We start from the raw sequence: 23,095 nt of genomic DNA on the forward strand, positions 1-23,095 counted from the left end.
CCCAGCTGCTCCTCATCTTCTCTAACTACCTCGTTCACCCTTTTCCCACCTGTTCCCTTTTTTCCCTCTGATTAGGTCTCTATTTCTCTCTCTGTTCCTGCTTCTGTCTTTGTCAGATTCTCGTTTGAGTTTCTCATGCCAGAACCAAACTATCGTCTTGTTTGCTTCAACCTTGTCCTGTCCTGTCGGAATCTGCCTGTTCATCTGAGGCTACGTGTGATCAGGTACCTCTGTCCTCTACAACCCAGCTAATCTCCTCTGCTGCTAGAAGGGGAACTCTTCTGTGATTTCAGAAGGACTTTATGTTTCATTTGTCGCCCTCTCTGCGGGTTGTTTGTTTTGACATTAAAGGACTCTGTTTTTGTTAAACCGCTTTTGGGTCCTCACTCACGGGCATAACAGAAGAATCTGACCAAGAATGGACCCAGCGACTTCGGATCCTCTCCACTCAGCCGTCGAGATCCAGGGAGCGATGCTAGGCAGACATGAGCAGGAATTGTCTGCTGCTCGACATGCCGTTGAGACCCTGGCCGCCCAAGTCTCCAACCTCACAGAACAGATTCACCATCTCCGCCTCGATCCACCGGCCACTTCCAGGGCTTTCGAATCTCCGGAGCCCAGAATCAATAACCCGCCGTGTTACTCTGGGGAGCCCACTGAATGCCGCTCGTTCCTCACCCAGTGTGATATTGTGTTTTCTCTCCAGCCCAACACGTACTCCAGGAGCACAGCTCGTATCGCCTACGTCATATCTCTCCTTACTGGACGGGCTCGTGAGTGGGGCACGGCAATCTGGGAGGCGAGGGCTGAGTGTACTAACCAGTATCAGGACTTTAAGGAGGAGATGATACGGGTTTTTGATCGTTCTGTTTTTGGGGAGGAAGCTTCCAGGGTCCTGTCTTCCCTATGTCAAGGTAATCGATCCATAACAGATTACTCTATTGAGTTTCACACTCTTGCTGCCTCCAGTGACTGGAACGAGCCGGCTTTGCTCGCTCGTTTTCTGGAGGGTCTCCGCGCGGAGGTAAAGGATGAGATTCTCTCCCGGGAGGTTCCTTCCAGCGTGGATTCCTTGATTGAACTCGCTATTCGCATAGAGCGACGGGTTGATCTTCGACACCGAGCTCGTGGAAAGGAGCTCGCGTTCTCCGTTGCCCCCCTCTCCGCATCACTACCATCTTCCTCCGCCGGCTCGGGTGCTGAGCCTATGCAGCTGGGGGGTATCCGCATCTCGACTAAGGAGAGGGAACGGAGAATCACCAACCGCCTCTGTCTCTATTGCGGTTCCGCTGGGCATTTTGTCACTTCATGTCCAGTAAAAGCCAGAGCTCATCAGTAAGCGGAGGGCTACTGGTGAGCGCTACTACTCTGGGCTCTCCTTCAAGATCCTGCACTACCTTGTCGGTCCATCTACGCTGGACCGGTTCGTCAGCTTCCTGCAGTGCCTTGATAGACTCTGGGGCGGAGGGCTGTTTTATGGACGAGACCTGGGCTCGGGAACATGACATTCCTCTCAGACAGTTAAGGGAGCCCACGGCCTTGTTCGCTTTGGATGGTAGTCCTCTCCCCAGGATTCAGCGTGAGACGCTACCTTTAACCCTCACTGTCTCTGGTAATCATAGCGAAACCCTTTCTTTTTTAATTTTTCGTTCACCTTTTACACCTGTTGTTTTGGGCCATCCCTGGCTAGTTTGTCATAATCCTTCTATTAATTGGTCTAGTAATTCTATCCTCTCCTGGAACGTCTCTTGTCATGTAAAATGTTTAATGTCTGCTATCCCTCCTGTTTCCTCTGTCTCTTCTTCACAGGAGGAGCCTGGCGATTTGACAGGGGTGCCGGAGGAATATCACGATCTGCGCACGGTGTTCAGTCGGTCCAGGGCCACCTCTCTTCCTCCACACCGGTCGTATGATTGTAGTATTGATCTCCTTCCGGGAACCACTCCCCCTCGGGGTAGACTATACTCTCTGTCGGCTCCCGAACGTAAGGCTCTCGAAGATTATTTGTCTGTAGCTCTTGACGCCGGTACCATAGTCCCCTCCTCCTCTCCCGCCGGAGCGGGGTTTTTTTTTGTTAAGAAGAAGGACGGGTCCCTGCGCCCCTGCATAGATTATCGAGGGCTGAATGACATAACAGTGAAGAATCGTTATCCGCTTCCTCTTATGTCTTCAGCCTTCGAGATCCTGCAGGGAGCCAGGTTTTTCACTAAGTTGGACCTTCGTAACGCTTACCATCTCGTGCGCATCAGGGAGGGGGACGAGTGGAAGACGGCGTTTAACACTCCGTTAGGGCACTTTGAATACCGGGTTCTTCCTTTCGGCCTCGCTAACGCTCCAGCTGTCTTTCAGGCATTAGTCAATGACGTCCTGAGAGACATGCTGAACATCTTTGTTTTCGTTTACCTTGACGATATCCTGATTTTTTTCACCGTCACTCCAGATTCATGTTCAGCACGTTCGACGTGTCCTCCAGCGCCTTTTAGAGAATTGTCTTTTTGTGAAGGCTGAGAAGTGCACTTTTCATGCCTCCTCCGTCACATTTCTCGGTTCTGTTATTTCCGCTGAAGGCATTAAGATGGATCCCGCTAAGGTCCAAGCTGTCATTGATTGGCCCGTCCCTAAGTCACGCGTCGAGCTGCAGCGCTTTCTCGGCTTCGCGAATTTCTATCGTCGTTTCATCCGTAATTTCGGTCAGGTGGCAGCTCCTCTCACAGCCCTTACTTCTGTCAAGACGTGCTTTAAGTGGTCCGTTTCCGCCCAGGGAGCTTTTGATCTCCTCAAGAATCGTTTTACATCCGCACCTATCCTTGTTACACCTGACGTCTCTAGACAGTTCGTTGTCGAGGTTGACGCGTCAGAGGTGGGCGTGGGAGCCATTCTTTCTCAGCGCTCCCTCTCTGACGACAAGGTCCACCCTTGCGCGTATTTTTCTCATCGCCTGTCGCCGTCGGAACGTAACTATGATGTGGGAAACCGCGAACTGCTCGCCATCCGCTTAGCCCTAGGCGAATGGCGACAGTGGTTGGAGGGGGCGACCGTTCCTTTTGTCGTTTGGACTGACCATAGGAACCTTGAGTACATCCGTTCTGCCAAACGACTTAATGCGCGTCAGGCTCGTTGGGCGCTGTTTTTCGCTCGTTTCGAGTTTGTGATTTCTTATCGTCCGGGCTCTAAGAACACCAAGCCTGATGCTTTATCTCGTCTCTTCAGTTCTTCAGTATCCTCCACTGACCACGAGGGGATTCTCCCTGAGGGGCGTGTTGTCGGGTTGACTGTCTGGGGAATTGAGAGGCAGGTAAAGCAAGCACTCACTCACACTCTGTCGCCGCGCGCTTGTCCTAGGAACCTTCTTTTCGTTCCCGTTCCTACTCGTCTGGCCGTTCTTCAGTGGGCTCACTCTGCCAAGTTAGCCGGCCACCCCGGCGTTCGGGGTACGCTTGCTTCCATTCGCCAGCGTTTTTGGTGGCCCACCCGGGAGCATGACACGCGTCGTTTCGTGGCTGCTTGTTCGGTCTGCGCGCAGACTAAGTCCGGTAACTCCCCTCCTGCCGGCCGTCTCAGACCGCTTCCCATTCCCTCTCGACCGTGGTCTCACATCGCCTTAGATTTTATCACCGGACTGCCTTCGTCAGCGGGGAAGACTGTTATTCTTACGGTTGTCGATAGGTTCTCTAAGGCGGCTCATTTTATTCCCCTTGCTAAGCTTCCTTCTGCTAAAGAAACGGCACAAATCATCATCGAGAATGTTTTCAGAATTCATGGCCTTCCGTCAGACGTCGTTTCGGACAGGGGTCCGCAATTCACGTCTCAATTTTGGAGGGAGTTTTGCCGTTTGATTGGGGCTTCCGTCAGTCTCTCTTCCGGCTTTCACCCCCAGTCTAACGGTCAAGCAGAACGGGCCAATCAGACTATTGGTCGCATCTTACGCAGTCTTTCTTTTCGTAACCCTGCGTCTTGGTCAGAACAGCTTCCCTGGGCAGAATACGCCCACAACTCGCTTCCTTCGTCTGCGACCGGGCTATCTCCTTTTCAGAGTAGCCTCGGGTACCAGCCTCCGCTGTTCTCGTCTCAGTTCGCCGAGTCCAGCGTCCCCTCCGCTCAGGCTTTTGTCCAACGTTGCGAGCGCACCTGGAAGAGGGTCAGGTCTGCACTTTGCCGTTATAGGGCGCAGACTGTGAGAGCCGCTAATAAGCGTAGAACTAAGAGTCCTAGATATTGTCGCAGTCAGAGAGTTTGGCTCTCCACTCAGAACCTTCCCCTTAAGACAGCTTCTCGCAAGTTGACCCCGCGGTTCATTGGTCCGTTCCGTATTTCTCAGATCATTAATCCTGTCGCAGTGCGACTTCTTCTTCCGCGATATCTTCGTCGCGTCCACCCGGTCTTCCATGTCTCCTGTGTTAAGCCCGTTCTTCGCGCCCCCGCTCGTCTCCCCCCCCCCCCCCATCCTTGTCGAGGGCGCACCTATCTACAGGGTCCGTAAGATTTTGGACATGCGTCCTCGGGGCCGTGGTCATCAGTACCTAGTGGATTGGGAGGGGTACGGTCCTGAGGAAAGGAGTTGGGTTCCCTCTCGGGACGTGCTGGACCGTTCGCTGATCGATGATTTCCTCCATTGCCGCCAGGTTTCCTCCTCGAGTGCGCCAGGAGGCGCTCGGTGAGTGGGGGGGTACTGTCATGTATTGTCATATTATGTCTTGTTCCTGTTCTTTCTCTTCACTCCGTCTCCCTCTGCTGGTCGTATTAGGTTACCTTCTCTTCCCCTCCTTCCCCCAGCTGCTCCTCATCTTCTCTAACTACCTCGTTCACCCTTTTCCCACCTGTTCCCTTTTTTCCCTCTGATTGGGTCTCTATTTCTCTCTCTGTTCCTGCTTCTGTCTTTGTCAGATTCTCGTTTGAGTTTCTCATGCCAGAACCAAACTATCGTCTTGTTTGCTTCAACCTTGTCCTGTCCTGTCGGAATCTGCCTGTTCATCTGAGGCTACGTGTGATCAGGTACCTCTGTCCTCTACAACCCAGCTAATCTCCTCTGCTGCTAGAAGGGGAACTCTTCTGTGATTTCAGAAGGACTTTATGTTTCATTTGTCGCCCTCTCTGCGGGTTGTTTGTTTTGACATTAAAGGACTCTGTTTTTGTTAAACCGCTTTTGGGTCCTCACTCACGTGCATAACACTTAATCACTGTGTGTGTGATAGGGCAGGAAGTGAGCCTGTAAAAATGACCTATGTCCCCCCCAGCTGTGTTGTTTACATACAGTGGGGAGAACAAGTATTTGATACACTTCTGCTTTTCTGATGTATCAAATACTTATGTAATGCCATAAAATGCAAATTAATTACTTAAAAATCATACAATGTGATTTTCTGGATTTTTGTTGAAGATTCTGTCTCTCACAGTTGAAGTGTACCTATGATAAAAATTACAGACCTCTACATGCTTTGTAAGTGGGAAAACCTGCAAAATCAGCAGTGTATCAAATACTTGTTCTCCCCACTGTATTTACTGTTGGTGTAATCCGCTGTGTAAAAAATACTATCTGTATTAAAACGGTCAGACTGTTTTATCTCTGCCAGGGAATCATAATATCATTATCACAGTATCATTATCACAGACAGTAGACATCTGTGTCATTACCATAGACAGTAAATAGATGTATCATTATCATAGACAGTAAATATCTGTGTCATTATCACAGACAGTAGACATCTGTGTCATTACCATAGACAGTAAATAGATGTATCATTATCATAGACAGTAGATATCTGTTTCATTACCATAGACAGTAGATATCTGTGTCATTACCATAGACAGTAAATAGATGTATCATTATCATAGACCGTATATATCTGTGTCATTACCATAGACAGTAGATATCTGTGTCATTACCATAGACAGTAAATAGATGTATCATTATCATAGACAGTAGATATCTCTGTCATTATCATAGACAGTAAACATCTGTGTCATTACCATAGACAGTAGACATCTCTGTCATTATCATAGACAGTAGATAAATGTATCATTATCATAGACAGTAGATGTCTGTGTCATTATCACAGACAGTAGATATCTGTGTCATTACCATAGACAGACAGTAGACATCTGTATCATTACCATAGACAGTAAATAGATGTATCATTATCATAGACAGTAGATATCTGTTTCATTACCATAGACAGTAGATATCTGTGTCATTACCATAGACAGTAAATAGATGGATCATTATCATAGACAGTAGATATCTGTGTCATTATCATAGACTGTAGATATCTGTGTCATTATCATAGACAGTAGATACATGTATCATTATCATAGACAGTAGATATCTGTGTCATTATCATAGACAGTAGATAAATTATCATTATCAAAGACAGTAGATGTCTGTGTCATTACCATAGACAGTAGATATCCATGTCATTATCATAGACAGTAGATAAATGTATCATTATCACAGACAGTAGATATCTGTGTCATTATCATAGACTGTAGATATCTGTGTCATTATCACAGACAGTAGATATCTGTGTCATTATCACAGACAGTAGATATCTGTGTCATTATCATAGACAGTAGATATCTGTGTCATTATCACAGACAGTAGATATCTGTGTCATTATCACAGACAGTAGATATCTGTGTCATTATCATAGACTGTAGATATCTGTGTCATTATCACAGACAGTAGATATCTGTGTCATTATCACAGACAGTAGATATCTGTGTCATTATCATAGACTGTAGATATCTGTGTCATTATCATAGACAGTAGATAAATGTATCATTATCATAGACTGTAGATATCTGTGTCATTATCACAGACAGTAGATATCTGTGTCATTATCACAGACAGTAGATATCTGTGTCATTATCATAGACAGTAGATAAATGTATCATTATCATAGACTGTAGATATCTGTGTCATTATCACAGACAGTAGATATCTGTGTCATTATCACAGACAGTAGATATATGTATCATTACATTCACAGACAGTAGATACGCTATATATACAAAAGTGGATTTGTCTATTTCAGCCACACCCGTTGCTGACAGGTGTATACAATCGAGATAAAACAGCCATGCAATCTCCATAGACAAACATTGGCTTTCTCTGGAGCGATGAATCACTCTTCACCATCTTCACCAAAACCCAAATTGGTCCGTCAGTCTGCCAGATGGTGGAGCGGGATTCATTTCACCAGACAACACTTTTCCACTGCTCCAGAGTCCAATGGCGGCGAGCTTTACACCACTCTTGCCGGCGCTTGGCATTGCTCATGGTGATCTTAGGTTTGTGTGCAACTGCTCAACCATGGAAACCCATTTCATGAACCTTCTGACAAACAGTTATTGTGCTGACGTTGCTTCCAGAGGCAGCTGGGAACTCGGTAGTGAGTGCTGCAACCGAGGACAGACGATTTTTATGCTCTACGTGCTTCAGCACTCGACGGTCCCATTCTGTGAGCTTGTGTGGCCTACCACTTCACGGCTGAGCCGTTATTGCTCCTAAACGTTTCCACTTCACAATAACAGCACATACAGTTGACCGGGGGCAGCTCTAGCAGGTTAGAAATTTAACGAACTGACTTGTTGGAAAGGTGGCATCCTATGACGGTGCCACGTTGAAAGTCACTGAGCTATTCAGTACGGGCCATTCCACTGCCAATGTTTGTCTATGGAGATTGCATGGCGGTGTGCTCAATTTTATACAGCTGTCAGCAATGGGTGTGGCTGAAATAGCGGAATCCACCAATTTGAAGGGGTGTCCACATAATTTTGTATATATAGTGTATATATGGAGATAGTTTAGTGCCTAAAATAAGGGGTTAAATACAACAATATTAATTGTTTCCTGATCTCTCTTCTATCTCTCAGATATTGGACAGACACTTCAGAACAAACTTCCTTTCGTTTTTTGGGGGTCTATCTGTTGTTCAATGTGTTTCTATGGGCTGATAGCAGTAAGGACTATGTGTTTCTATGGGCTAATAGCAGTAAGGACTATCTGTTATTCAATGTGTTTCTATGGGCTAATAGCAGTAAGGACTATCTGTTGTTCAATGTGTTTCTATGGGCTAATAGCAGTAAGGACTATCTGTTGTTCAATGTGTTTCTATTGGTTAATAGCAGTAAGGACTATCTGTTATTCAATGTGTTTCTATTGGCTAATAGCAGTAAGGACTATCTGTTATTCAATGTGTTTCTATTGGCTAATAGCAGTAAGGACTATCTGTCATTCAATGTGTTTCTATTGGCTAATAGCAGTAAGGACTATCTGTTATTCAATGTGTTTCTATGGGCTAATAGCAGTAAGGACTATCTGTTATTCAATGTGTTTCTATGGGCTAATAGCAGTAAGGACTATCTGTTATTCAATGTGTTTCTATTGGCCAATAGCAGTAAAGACTATCTGTTATTCAATGTGTTTCTATGGGCTAATAGCAGTAAGGACTATCTGTTGTTCTATGTAGTGAATCTGTTATTCAAAGCGTTTCCATAAAACAACCCCCCCCCCCCCCCCCCACAAAAAAAAAAATGAGACTTTTTATTTTACCAGGTAAGTTGACTGAGAACACGTTCTCATTTACAGCAACGACCTGGGGAATAGTTACAGGGGAGAGGAGGAATGATTAGGTGACCGTAAAAAGGCCAGAGTGGGAATTTAGCCAGGACACAGGGGTTAACACCCCTACTCTTACAATAAGTGCCATGGGCTCTTTAGTGACCACAGAGAGCCAGGACACCCAGTTAACATCCCATCAGAAAGACAGCACCCTACACAGGGCAATGTCCCCATTCACTGCCCTGGGATATTATTATGTTTTAGACCAGAGGAGAGGGTGCCTCCTACTGGTCTCCCATCCAGGAACTGAACAGGACCAACCCTGCTTAGCTTCAGAAGCAAGCCAGCAGTGTGATGCTTCTGACTCTAGAGGGTTAAACCGACATAGGAGATTTGAATAAAATACTGGAGTCGGACTCAGCTCAGGGGAGCGATTTGGACGGAGGTTTTCGACTCGGCTGACGAAGATTTCTTTCTAGAAGGATTGGGATCCACTCTCAGATCTGTAAGTAAATTATTTTCATGACTTTATAAAGCTAATTTACTATATGTATTTAGTTTATTATAAGTTGTCTGCTTTTTGTGCTTTGGATTTAGTTTACATAGGCCTAGGTAACAAGTCATTTCAATGTTATATCATTCCCAAGTAGTTATTGTCTATGTTTCATATTAGTTCACTGTTTGCTGTTCTAAGTTTTATCCTTGTAACTTTGGAGAGGCCACTAAACTCTCAGGGCCATTGGAGAGGCCACTCAACTCCCAGGGCCATTGGAGAGGCCACTAAACTCTCTGGGCCATTGGAGAGGCCACTAAACTCTCAGGGCCATTGGAGAGGCCACTAAACTCTCAGGGCCATTGGAGGGGCCACTAAACTCTCAGGGCCATTGGAGGGGCCACTAAACTCTCAGGGCCATTGGAGAGGCCACTAAACTCTCAGTGCCATTGGAGAGGCCACTCAACTCTCAGGGCCGTTGGAGAGGCCACTAAACTCTCAGTGCACTTGGAGAGGCCACTCAACTCTCAGGGCCATTGGAGGGGCCACTAAACTCTCAGGGCCATTGAAGAGGCCACTAAACTCTCAGTGCAATTGGAGAGGCACTCAACTCTCAGGGCCATTGGAGGGGCCACTAAATTCTCAGGGCCATTGTTTATTTGTGGTTCTCACCTCTGCCTTTGTCTCTAAAGTGTTACTATTTGCATTGTGTGTGTGCTTCACACCTTCTATGTGAGTCACTGTACATATACAGTTTAGGCTTGGTGTTTTTACTTTAGAGTAATGTTGTTTAGTAAATTAGTTTAAGTAAAAACTGTATTTCTGTGTGTCTTACAACAATATATCCCTTTATTTTAGCCAGTACAGAGTGGAGGATGCTGAGGATTTGGATGATGCCGTTGGGGAGTCACCCCTCCCCAACAAGCGCCCCTCACCAGTCAAGGTCTTCACCCCCACTACTATGTAAATCACCCCATCTGATAGTTCTACATCCACTTTTCATAGACCTCTTGAAAAAGAAAATAGGGGCTTCTGGCACCCTTCCTCCTGACAGAACCGGTTTCACCAAGACCAAGGTAAACAACGTGACAAAGACAGTGGAGAGGGGGACCATATGTTGGATCAGGACTAACAAGCTGTTTTTTGTGAAATTTGAGGACAGGGTAGCCTAGTGGTTAGAGCGTTGGACTAGCAACCGGAACGTTGCAAGTTCAAACCCCCGAGCTGACAAGGTGAAAATCTATCGTTCTGCCTCTGAACAAGGCAGTTAACCCACTAGGCCGTCTTTGAAAATAAGAAATTGTTCTTAACGGACTTGCCTAGTTAAAAAAAGGTAAATTTTAAAAAACTAAGGAAGTAACCATGCACACCACACAGTATAAGGCATTCAATAACAGTCATGTCTCAAGGAGGTGGAACGGGAAGAATGCCTCCCCCTCCCACTCAAGGTGAGGGTCACTATCCAACACACATGCCAAAAAACATCATCTAATCAAATCAAAGTTTGTTTTTCACATGCTCCGAATACAACACCTTACAGTGAAATGCTTACTTACAGGCTCTAACCAATAGTGCAGAAAAGGGTGTTAGGTGAACAATAGGTAAGTAAAGAAATAAAACTACAGTAAAAAGACAGGCTATATACAGTAGAGAGGCTATGAACAGTAGAGAGGCTATATACAGTAGAGAGGCTACATACAGTAGAGTGGCTATATACAGTAGAGAGGCTATATACAGTAGAGAGGCTATATACAGTAGAGGCTATATACAGTAGAGGCTATATACAGTAGAGAGGCTATATACAGTAGAGAGGCTATATACAGTAGAGAGGCTATATACAGTAGAGAGGCTATATACAGTAGAGAGGCTACATACAGTAGAGTGGCTATATACAGTAGAGAGGCTATATACAGTAGAGAGGCTATATACAGTAGAGGCTATATACAGTAGAGGCTATATACAGTAGAGAGGCTATATACAGTAGAGAGGCTATATACAGTAGAGAGGCTATATACAGTAGAGAGGCTATATACAGTAGAGAGGCTATATACAGTAGAGGCTATATACAGTAGAGAGGCTATATACAGTAGAGGCTATATACAGTAGAGGCTATATACAGTAGAGAGGCTATATACAGTAGAGAGGCCTTATACAGTAGTGAGTCTATATACAGTAGAGAGGCTACATACAGACACTGGTTAGTCAGGCTGATTGAGGTAGTATGTACATGTAGATATGGTTAAAGTGACTATGCATATATGATGAACAGAGAGTAGCAGTTGCGTAAAAGAGAGGTAGGCGGGTGGTGGGACACATTGCAGATAGCCCGGTTATCCAATGTGCGGAAGCACTGGTTGGTCGGCCACATTGAGGTAGTATGTACATGAATGTACAGTTAAAGTGACTATGCACTTTTTAAAAAAGGAAGAAAAGGAAGAACTGCAAGCATTGGGGGATGTGTGTGGGGGGGGGGGGGGGGGGGGGGGTCTTCTGTCCAAAATGACAGCTAGCTTTTTGTTTCCTGGTCAGAGAGGGGCTGCTTCAAAGATGATCAAGACATGAACAAAATATGGGGAAAGGGGAATCTAATCATCTACACCTGAGATGTAAAAGGAACCAGACGCCATTTTGGAAATAGTTCAGCTTCTTTTTATTGGTGCACCTTTTTTAGTGAAGGACACGTGTGTAACCAAGCTCGTGTTTTTATATATATATTTCTTTATGTATATCTGTTGTTTTTATATTGTTTTTGTAAACAGGTTATTTGTATGTGTGACCAATACATTGGATATGCCTAGGCTAAACGTTCAGGCACTTTAGAGAAGTTGAAAAAAAAACGCTTCGATATCCCCTGTATGTCCCCCGACACAACCGCAATGTTTGAGAGAGGTTGGTGTTGTAGAAATGGTTTGCAAATATATATTAGCACTGGAATTATCTACTTTACAGACATGCCACTTTGGAGAGGTTTGGGAACTCTTGGAAACATCCCGTGACCACATCTGATACCACTTATTAAAACATCTGCCCTTTACTAGTTGTCAGAAATTTGCATCCTGTAGCTCTAACTCCAAAAAGGTTTGGGACACTGTAAAGTCCGTGGAGAATAAGAGCACCTCCTCCCAGCTGCCCACTGCACTGAGGCCAGGAAACACTGTCACCACCGATAAATCCACGATAATCGAGAATTTCAAGAAGCATTTCTCTACGGCTGACCATGCTTTCCACCTGGTTACTCCAACCTCGGCCAACAGCTCCGCCCCCCTCGCAGCTACTTACCCAAGCCTCCCCAGCTTCTCCTTCACCCAAATCCAGATAGCAGATGTTCTGAAAGAGCTGCAAAACCTGAACCCGTACAAATCAGCCGGGCTAGACAATCTGGACCCTCTCTTTCTAAAATTATCTGCCATCACTGTTGCCACCCCTATTACTTGCCTGTTCAACCTCTCTTTTGTATCGTCTGAGATCCCCGAAAATTGGAAAGCTGCCGCGGTCATCCCCCTCTCAAAGGGGGTGACACTCTAGACCCAAACTGCTACAGACCTATATCTATCCTGCCCTGCATCTCTAAGGTCTTCGAAAGCCAAGTTAATAAACAGATTACTGACCATTTTGAATCCCACCATACCTTCTCCGCTATGCAATCTGGCTTCAGAGCTGGTCATGGATGCACCTCAGCCACGCTCAAGGTACTAAACGATATCATAAACACCATCGATAAAAGACATTACTGTGCAGCCGTCTTCATCGACCTGGTCAAGGCTTTCGACTCTGTCAATCACTGTATCCTTGTCGGCAGACTCAACAGCCTTGGTTTCTCTAATGACTGCCTCGTCTGGTTCACTAGTATCTCTACTTGCACATTCATCATCTGAACATCTATCACTCCAGTGTTTAATTGCTCAATTCTAATTACTTCGCCACTATGGCCTATTTATTGCCTTACCTCCCTAATTTAACTACATTTGCACACACTGTATATATTTACTCCATGTGTAACTCTGTGTTGTTGTTTGTGTCGCACTGCTTTGCTTTATCTTGGCCAGGTCACAGTTGTAAATGAGAACTTGTTCTCAACTAGCCTACCTGGTTAAATAAAGGTGTTCTCAACTAGCCTACCTGGTTAAATAAAGGTGTTCTCAACTAGCCTACCTGGTTAAATAAAGGTGTTCTCAACTAGCCTACCTGGTTAAATAAAGGTGTTCTCAACTAGCCTACCTGGTTAAATAAAGGTGTTCTCAACTAGCCTACCTGGTTAAATAAAGGTGAAATAAAATAAATAAAATATATCTATCAATCCCATTTTTTTTCCTGATATTATTCACATGTTGTGAGAGCCATCTGATGTGTTTCCTGTTCTAGTCATCAATAATTCACTTATAGCTTGTCAATGAAATATGACTTTCAAAATAAAAAACATAGTTTATTTTGTGTGTGCTTGATCTTGTGTATTCTGAACTATGTAACTCCTGTCTCCCAGATATCTTCTTTCCAAATATACCAAGTGTTGGCATGTCAGAATCATTGTAATTACACATGAAGAGCAGTAAGTTTGGGGTATGTTTTTTTAGGTGAAAATCTACATTTTACCGTTACATTTAAGAGCACCCTGCAGTCCACTGCTGGCTTAGCTCTGAAGTTAAGCAGGGTTGGTCCTGGTCAGCAGCATACCACCCTGCATCCCACTGCAGGCTTAGCTCTGAAGCTAAGCAGGGTTGGTCCTGGTCAGCAGCATACCACCCTGCATCCCACTGCAGGCTTAGCTCTGAGGCTAAGCAGGGTTGGTCCTGGTCAGCAGCATACCATCCTGCAACCCACTGCTGGCTTAGCTCTGAAGCTAAGCAGGGTTGGTCCTGGTCAGCAGCATACCACCCTGCAGTCCACTGCTGGCTTAGCTCTGAAGCTAAGCAGGGCTGGTCCTGGTCAGCAGCATACCACCCTGCAGTCCACTGCTGGCTTAGCTCTGAAGCTAAGCAGGGTTGGTCCTGGTCAGCAGCATACCACCCTGCAGTCCACTGCTGGCTTAGCTCTGAAGCTAAGCAGGGTTGGTCCTGGTCAGCAGCATACCACCCTGCATCCCACTGCTGGCTTAGCTCTGAAGCTAAGCAGGGTTGGTCCTGGTCAGCAGCATACCACCCTGCATCCCACTGCTGACTTAGCTCTGAAGCTAAGCAGGGTTGGTCCTGGTCAGCAGCATACCACCCTGCAGTCCACTGCTGGCTTAGCTCTGAAGCTAAGCAGGGTTGGTCCTGGTCAGCAGCATACCACCCTGCATACCACTGCTGGCTTAGCTCTGAAGCTAAGCAGGGTTGGTCCTGGTCAGCAGCATACCACCCTGCAGTCCACTGCTGGCTTAGCTCTGAAGCTAAGCAGGGTTGGTCCTGGTCAGCAGCATACCACCCTGCATACCACTGCTGGCTTAGATCTGAAGCTAAGCAGGGTTGGTCCTGGTCAGCAGCATACCACCCTGCATACCACTGCTGGCTTAGCTCTGGAGCTAAGCAGGGTTGGTCCTGGTCAGCAGCATACCACCCTGCAGTCCACTGCTGGCTTAGCTCTGAAGCTAAGCAGGGTTGGTCCTGGTCAGCAGCATACCACCCTGCATCCCACTGCTGACTTAGCTCTGAAGCTAAGCAGGGTTGGTCCTGGTCAGCAGCATACCACCCTGCAGTCCACTGCTGGCTTAGCTCTGAAGCTAAGCAGGGTTGGTCCTGGTCAGCAGCATACCACCCTGCATACCACTGCTGGCTTAGCTCTGAAGCTAAGCAGGGTTGGTCCTGGTCAGCAGCATACCACCCTGCAGTCCACTGCTGGCTTAGCTCTGATGCTAAGCAGGGTTGGTCCTGGTCAGCATCATACCACCCTGCAGTCCACTGCTGGCTTAGCTCTGAAGCTAAGCAGGGTTGGTCCTGGTCAGCAGCATACCAGCCTGAATCCCACTGCTGGCTTAGCTCTGAAGCTAAGCAGGGTTGGTCCTGGTCAGCAGCATACCACCCTGCATCCCACTGCTGACTTAGCTCTGAGGCTAAGCAGGGTTGGTCCTGGTCAGCAGCATACCACCCTGCAGTCCACTGCTGGCTTAGCTCTGAAGCTAAGCAGGGTTGGTCCTGGTCAGCAGCATACCACCCTGCATACCACTGCTGGCTTAGATCTGAAGCTAAGCAGGGTTGGTCCTGGTCAGCAGCGTACCACCCTGCATACCACTGCTGGCTTAGCTCTGGAGCTAAGCAGGGTTGGTCCTGGTCAGCAGCATACCACCATGCAGTCCACTGCTGGCTTAGCTCTGAAGCTAAGCAGGGTTGGTCCTGGTCAGCAGCATACCACCCTGCAGTCCACTGCTGGCTTAGCTCTGAAGCTAAGCAGGGTTGGTCCTGGTCAGCAGCATACCACCCTGCAGTCCACTGCTGGCTTAGCTCTGAAGCTAAGCAGGGTTGGTCCTGGTCAGCAGCATACCACCCTGCAGTCCACTGCTGGCTTAGCTCTGAAGCTAAGCAGGGCTGGTCCTGGTCAGCAGCATACCACCCTGCAGTCCACTGCTGGCTTAGCTCTGAAGCTAAGCAGGGTTGGTCCTGGTCAGCAGCATACCACCCTGCATCCCACTGCTGGCTTAGCTCTGAAGCTAAGCAGGGTTGGTCCTGGTCAGCAGCATACCACCCTGCATCCCACTGCTGACTTAGCTCTGAAGCTAAGCAGGGTTGGTCCTGGTCAGCAGCATACCACCCTGCAGTCCACTGCTGGCTTAGCTCTGAAGCTAAGCAGGGTTGGTCCTGGTCAGCAGCATACCACCCTGCATACCACTGCTGGCTTAGCTCTGAAGCTAAGCAGGGTTGGTCCTGGTCAGCAGCATACCACCCTGCAGTCCACTGCTGGCTTAGCTCTGAAGCTAAGCAGGGTTGGTTCTGGTCAGCAGCATACCAGCCTGCATCCCACTGCTGGCTTAGCTCTGAGGCTAAGCAGGGTTGGTCCTGGTCAGCAGCATACCACCCTGCAGTCCACTGCTGGCTTAGCTCTAAAGCTAAGCAGGGTTGGTTCTGGTCAGCAGCATACCACCCTGCAGTCCATTGCTGGCTTAGCTCTGAAGCTAAGCAGGGTTGGTCCTGGTCAGCAGCATACCACCCTGCAGTCCATTGCTGGCTTAGCTCTGAAGCTAAGCAGGGTTGGTCCTGGTCAGCAGCATACCACCCTGCAGTCCACTGCTGGCTTAGCTCTGAAGCTAAGCAGGGTTGGTCCTGGTCAGCAGCATACCACCCTACATCCCACTGCTGGCTTAGCTCTGAAGCTAAGCAGGGTTGGTCCTGGTCGATCCCTGGATGTGATACCAGATGCTGCTGGAAGTGGTGTTGGAGTGCCAGTAGGAGGCACTCTTTCCTCTGGTCTAAAATAAAATATCCCAATGCCCCAGGGCAGTAATTGGGGACATTGCCCTTTGTAGGGTGCTGTCTTTCAGATGGGATGTTAAACGGGTGTCCTGACTCTCTGTGGTCAGAGTAGGGGCATTAAACCTGGTGTCCTGACTCTCTGTGGTCAGAGTAGGGGTGTTAACCCTGGTGTCCTGACTCTCTGTGGTCAGAGTAGGGGTGTCCTGACTCTCTGTGGTCAGAGTAGTGGTGTCCTGACTCTCTGTGGTCAGAGTAGGGGTGTTAACCCTGGTGTCCTGACTCTCTGTGGTCAGAGTAGGGGTGTCCTGACTCTCTGTGGTCAGAGTAGGGGTGTTAACCCTGGTGTCCTGACTCTCTGTGGTCAGAGTAGAGGTGTCCTGACTCTCTGTGGTCAGAGTAGGGGTGTTAACCCTGGTGTCCTGACTCTCTGTGGTCAGAGTAGGGGTGTTAACCCTTGTGTCCTGACTCTCTTTGGTCAGAGTAGGGGTGTCCTGACTCTCTGTGGTCAGAGTAGAGGTGTTAACCCTGGTGTCCTGACTCTCTGTGGTCAGAGTAGAGGTGTCCTTACTCTCTGTGGTTAGAGTAGTGGTGTTAACCCTGGTGTCCTGACTCTCTGTGGTCACAGCAGGGGTGTCCTGACTCTCTGTGGTCAGAGTAGGGGTGTTAACCCTGGTGTCCTGACTCTCTGTGGTCAGAGTAGGGTGTCCTGACTCTCTGTGGTCAGAGTAGGGGTGTCCTGACTCTCTGTGGACAGAGTAGGGGTGTTAACCCTGGTGTCCTGACTCTCTGTGGTCAGAGTAGGGTGTCCTGACTCTCTGTGGTCAGAGTAGAGGTGTCCTGACTCTCTGTGGTCAGAGTAGGTGTGTTAACCCTGGTGTCCTGACTCTCTGTGGTCAGAGTAGGGGTGTTAACCCCGGTTTCCTGGCTAAATTCCCAATCTGGCCCTCAAACCATCACGGTCACCTAATAATCCCCAGTTTACAATTGACTCATTCATCCCCGGTAACTATTCCCCAGGTCATTTATGCAAATGAGAATGTGTTCTCAGTCAAATTACCTGGTAAAATAAGGAAAATAATAGGTTGGTTTTGAAAGCTAAAAGTTTGGCAAGTAGCAACAAACAGCACAGGGATGAAGATGTGTTGAGGTCAGCTGTAGTGTCTCTGTGTTGTAGTGTCTCTGTGTTGTAGTGTCTCTGTGCTGTAGTGTCTCTGTGCTATAGTGTCTCTGTGTTGAGACCAGCTGTAGTGTCTCTGTGTTGTAGTGTCTCTGTGTTGTAGTGTCTCTGTGCTGTAGTGTCTCTGTGCTGTAGTGTCTCTGTGCTGTAGTGTCTCTGTGTTGAGACCAGCTGTAGTGTCTCTGTGTTGTAGTGTCTCTGTGCTGTAGTGTCTCTGTGTTGAGACCAGCTGTAGTGTCTCTGTGTTGAGGCCAGCTGTAGTGTCTCTGTGTTGTAGTGTCTCTGTGTTGTAGTGTCTCTGTGTTGAGGTCAGCTGTAGTGTCTCTGTGTTGAGACCAGCTGTAGTGTCTCTGTGTTGAGGTCAGCTGTAGTGTCTCTGTGTTGAGACCAGCTGTAGTGTCTCTGTGCTGTAGTGTCTCTGTGTTGAGACCAGCTGTAGTGTCTCTGTGTTGTAGTGTCTCTGTGTTGAGGCCAGCTGTAGTGTCTCTGTGTTGAGGCCAGCTGTAGTGTCTCTGTGTTGTAGTGTCTCTGTGTTGTAGTGTCTCTGTGTTGAGGTCAGCTGTAGTGTCTCTGTGTTGAGACCAGCTGTAGTGTATCTGTGCTGTAGTGTCTCTGTGTTGAGACCAGCTGTAGTGTCTCTGTGCTGTAGTGTCTCTGTGTTGAGACCAGCTGTAGTGTCTCTGTGTTGTAGTGTCTCTTTGTTGAGGCCAGCTGTAGTGTCTCTGTGTTGAGGCCAGCTGTAGTGTCTCTATGTTGAGGCCAGCTGTAGTGTCTCTGTGTTGAGACCAGCTGTAGTGTCTCTGTGTTGTAGTGTCTCTGTGTTGAGACCAGCTGTAGTGTCTCTGTGCTGTAGTGTCTCTGTGTTGAGACCAGCTGTAGTGTCTCTGTGTTGTAGTGTCTCTTTGTTGAGGCCAGCTGTAGTGTCTCTGTGTTGAGGCCAGCTGTAGTGTCTCTATGTTGAGGCCAGCTGTAGTGTCTCTGTGCTGTAGTGTCTCTCTGTTGAGGCCAGCTGTAGTGTCTCTGTGTTGAGGCCAGCTGTAGTGTCTCTGTGTTGTAGTGTCTCTGTGTTGTAGTGTCTCTGTGCTGTAGTGTCTCTGTGTTGAGGCCAGCTGTAGTGTCTCTGTGTTGAGGCCAGCTGTAGTGTCTCTGTGTTGTAGTGTCTCTGTGTTGTAGTGTCTCTGTGTTGTAGTGTCTCTGTGTTGTAGTGTCTCTGTGTTGAGGTCAGCTGTAGTGTCTCTGTGTTGTAGTGTCTCTGTGTTGTAGTGTCTCTGTGTTGTAGTGTCTCTTTGTTGAGGCCAGCTGTAGTGTCTCTGTGTTGAGGCCAGCTGTAGTGTCTCTATGTTGAGGCCAGCTGTAGTGTCTCTGTGCTGTAGTGTCTCTCTGTTGAGGCCAGCTGTAGTGTCTCTGTGTTGAGGCCAGTTGTAGTGTCTCTGTGTTGTAGTGTCTCTGTGTTGTAGTGTCTCTGTGCTGTAGTGTCTCTGTGTTGAGGCCAGCTGTAGTGTCTCTGTGTTGTAGTGTCTCTGTGCTGTAGTGTCTCTGTGTTGAGGCCAGCTGTAGTGTCTCTGTGTTGTAGTGTCTCTGTGTTGTAGTGTCTCTGTGTTGAGGCCAGTTGTAGTGTCTCTGTGTTGTAGTGTCTCTGTGCTGTAGTGTCTCTGTGTTGAGGCCAGCTGTAGTGTCTCTGTGTTGTAGTGTCTCTGTGTTGTAGTGTCTCTGTGTTGAGGCCAGTTGTAGTGTCTCTGTGTTGTAGTGTCTCTGTGTTGAGGCCAGCTGTAGTGTCTCTGTGTTGAGGCAAGCTGTAGTGTCTCTGTGTTGTAGTGTCTCTGTGTTGTAGTGTCTCTGTGTTGTAGTGTCTCTGTGTTGAGGCCAGCTGTAGTGTCTCTGTGTTGAGGCAAGCTGTAGTGTCTCTGTGTTGTAGTGTCTCTGTGTTGAGGCCAGCTGTAGTGTCTGTATCTTATCTGAAGAATGGAGGTTAATTTCAGTAAACAGAAATGTTCTTATTCTCTCTGAAAACAATGTTGAATTTGAATTCAGTTCCTGAATTGATTGAGACAGATTGACTCCAGCCCCGCGGTAGACAGGCTGTGTTGATGCTGTCTGTTATTACTAAAACCACCAAAGCAGAACTGTAGTGAGGTCGTCGTAACACAAAACCAAAGTTTCCCACCCCTCCCCACCACCACCACCCCACCCCGTCTCCCCCCCCCAACACCACCCTCGTCTCCACCCCGTCTCCCCCCCACCACACCACCCTCGTCTCCACCCCGTCTCCCCCCCACCACACCACCACCCTCGTCTCCACCCCCCACCCCGTCTCCCCCCCCCAACACCACCCTCGTCTCCACCCCCCACCCCGTCTCCCCCCCCCAACACCACCCTCGTCTCCACCCCGTCTCCCCCCCACCACACCACCCTCGTCTCCACCCCGTCTCCCCCCCACCACACCACCACCCTCTTCTCCACCCCCCACCCCGTCTCCCCCCCCAACACCACCCTCGTCTCCACCCCGTCTCCCCCCCACCACACCACCACCCTCTTCTCCACCCCCCACCCCGTCTCCCCCCCCCCCAACACCACCCTCGTCTCCACCCCGTCTCCCCCCCACCACACCACCACCCTCTTCTCCACCCCCCACCCCGTCTCCCCCCCCCAACACCACCCTCGTCTCCACCCCGTCTCCCCCCCACCACACCACCACCCTCGTCTCCACCCCCCACCCCGTCTCCCCCCCCCCACCACCACCCTCGTCTCCACCCCGTCTCCCCCCCACCACACCACCACCCTCGTCTCCACCCCCCACCCCGTCTCCCCCCCCACCACCACCCTCGTCTCCACCCCGTCTCCCCCCCACCACACCACCACCCTCGTCTCCACCCAGTCTCCCCACCACCATCCCCCACCCTCGTCTCCACCCCCCACCCCGTCTCCCCCCCCATCACCACCCTCGTCTCCACCCCCCCCCTCCCCACCACCACCCCACCACCCCGTCTCCCCCCACCACACCACCACCCCCGTCCCCCCACCACCACCACCACCACCCTCGTGGTATAGCTAACAGGCTAGGTGTTTGTAGATGGACTGGGTCGTAATGTGTGCTACTTGTGTCCGTGTGCTGCCTTGTGTCCGTGTGTGTGTTGCCTGGGTCGTGTGTGTGTTGCCTGGGTCGTGTGTGTGCTGCCTGGGTCGTGTGTGTGCTGTCTGGGTCGTGTGTGTGCTGCCTGGGTCGTGTATGTGCTGTCTGGGTCGTGTGTGTGCTGCCTGGGTCGTGTGTGTGCTGCCTGGGTCGTGTGTGTGCTGCCTGGGTCGTGTATGTGCTGCAGAAGGCTGCTCTGGTGTAACAGGTGCAGAGTGTAATGGTGAAAGGACTCTTTGTTTCTGAGATTCACCCTCCATGTGTGGTAGGAAGGGACAGACAGCAGCACACACAGCTCAGCAGCACACACAGCTCAGACCAGGGTGGGTGTGTGGTGGGTGGTGGGTGGTGGGTGGTGGATGGTGGGTGGTGGGTGGGTGGGTGGTGGTTGGTGGTGGGTGGTAGGTGGTGGGTGGTTGGTGGGTGGGGGGTGGGTGGGTTGTGGTTGGTGGTGGGTGGTAGGTGGTGGGTGGTTGGTGGGTGTGGGGTGGGGGGTGGTGGGGTGGTTGGGTGGTTGGTGGTGGGGTGGGTGGTGGGTGGGTGGGTGGTGTTTGGTGGTGGGGGGTGGGTGGGTGGTGTTTGGTGGTGGGTGGTAGGTGGTGGGGGGTGGTTGGGTGGGTGGTGGTTGGTGGTGGGTGGTGGGGGGGGGTTGGGTGGGTGGTGGGTGGATGGTGGGTGGGTGGGTGGTGGTTGGTGGTGGGTGGTGGGTGGTGAGTGGGTGGGTGGGTAGGTGGGTGGGTGGTTGGTGGTGGGTGGTTGGTGGGTGGGTGAGTGGGTTGGTGGGTGGGTGGTGGTTGGTGGTGGTGGGTGGTGGTGAGTGGGTGGGTGGGTGGTTGGTGGTGGGTGGGTGGTGGTTGGTGGTGGGTGGTGGTTGGTGGTGGGTGGTGGGTGGGTGGTTGGGTGGGTGGTGGTTGGTGGTGGGTGGTGGGTGGTGGGTGGTGAGTGGTGGTGGGTGGTGGGTGCTGGGTGGTGGGTGGTGGTTGGTGGTTGGTGGTTGGTGGTGGGTGGTGGGTGGTGGGTGGTTGGGTGGATGGTGGGTGGTGGGTGGGTGGGTGGGTAGTTGGTTGGGTGGTGGTGGGTGGTGGTTGGTGGGTGGTGGTTGGTGGTGGGTGGTGGTTGGTGGGTGGTGGTTGGTGGTGGGTGGTGGGTGGTGAGTGGTGGGTGGTGGGTGGTGGTTGGTGGGTGGTGGTTGGTTGGTGGGTGGTGTTTGGTGGTGGGTGGTGGGTGGTGGGTGGTGAGTGGGTGGGTGGGTGGAGAAAGAGAGAATTAGAGAGAACATACTTAAATTCACACAAGACACTGGATAAGACAGGAGAAGTACTCCAGATATAACAAACTGACCCTAGCCCCCCGACACATAAACTACTGCAGCATAAATACTGGAGGCTGAGACAGGAGGGGGTCGGTGATACCCCCGGACAGGACCAAACAGGCAGGATATAACCCCACCCACTTTGTTTACAAGCCAGTCCTTCAGTAGACAGACAGACAGACAGACAGACAGACAGACAGACAGACAGAGCGGTGAGTTGAGGAGGCTTACAAGCCAGTCCTTCAGTAGACAGACAGACAGACAGACAGACAGACAGACAGACAGACAGACAGACAGACAGACAGACAGACAGACAGACAGACAGACAGACAGAGCGGTGAGTTGAGTAGGCTTACAAGCCAGTCCTTCAGTAGACAGACAGACAGACAGACAGACAGACAGACAGACAGACAGACAGACAGACAGACAGACAGACAGACAGACAGACAGACAGACAGACAGACAGACAGACAGACAGACAGAGAGCGGTATATACTCTATGTATAATGGGCAGGACTGGGGAGGTCTGGGGTTGGCACCAATGACACATGGTTATGGTTTAAAGGGGCCAACACAAATTGTTGTTGTATACTGTACTGTGTTGTATACTGTGTTGTGTTGTGTTGTATACTGTACTGTGTTGTATACTGTGTTGTGTTGTGTTGTATACTGTACTGTGTTGTATACTATGTTGTGTTGTGCACTTCGTTATTTTGCATACTGTCTTGTTTTGTGATATTTTGTGTGTTGTGTTGTGTACTGTTGTATACTGTACTGTGTCGTGTTGTATACTGTACTGTGTTGTGTTGTATACTGTACTGTGTTGTGTTGTATACTGTACTGTGTTGTGTTGTATTCTGTACTGTGTTGTGTTGTATTCTGTACTGTGTTGTGTTGTATTCTTTGTTGTGTTGTGTGTTGTGTACTGTGTGTTGTTGTGTACTATATTGTATTCTGTGTTGCGTTGTGTACTATGTTGTGTTGTATACTCAAATCAAATCAAATCAAATGTGTGTTGTATACTGTGTTGTGTTGTGTACTGTG

The 23,095-nt window shown here is 49.1% G+C and overlaps 1 protein-coding gene across 1 annotated transcript in view; it reads left to right on the forward strand.

The window, feature by feature from the left end:
* The window catches only part of cass4 (Cas scaffold protein family member 4), a 61,386-nt gene that overhangs the window by 18,378 nt on the left and 19,913 nt on the right, over nt 1-23,095 (forward strand). The window lies entirely within an intron of this gene.

Source organism: Oncorhynchus mykiss, chromosome 7 (assembly GCF_013265735.2).
Source record: "Oncorhynchus mykiss isolate Arlee chromosome 7, USDA_OmykA_1.1, whole genome shotgun sequence".
Lineage (NCBI taxonomy): Eukaryota > Metazoa > Chordata > Actinopteri > Salmoniformes > Salmonidae > Oncorhynchus > Oncorhynchus mykiss.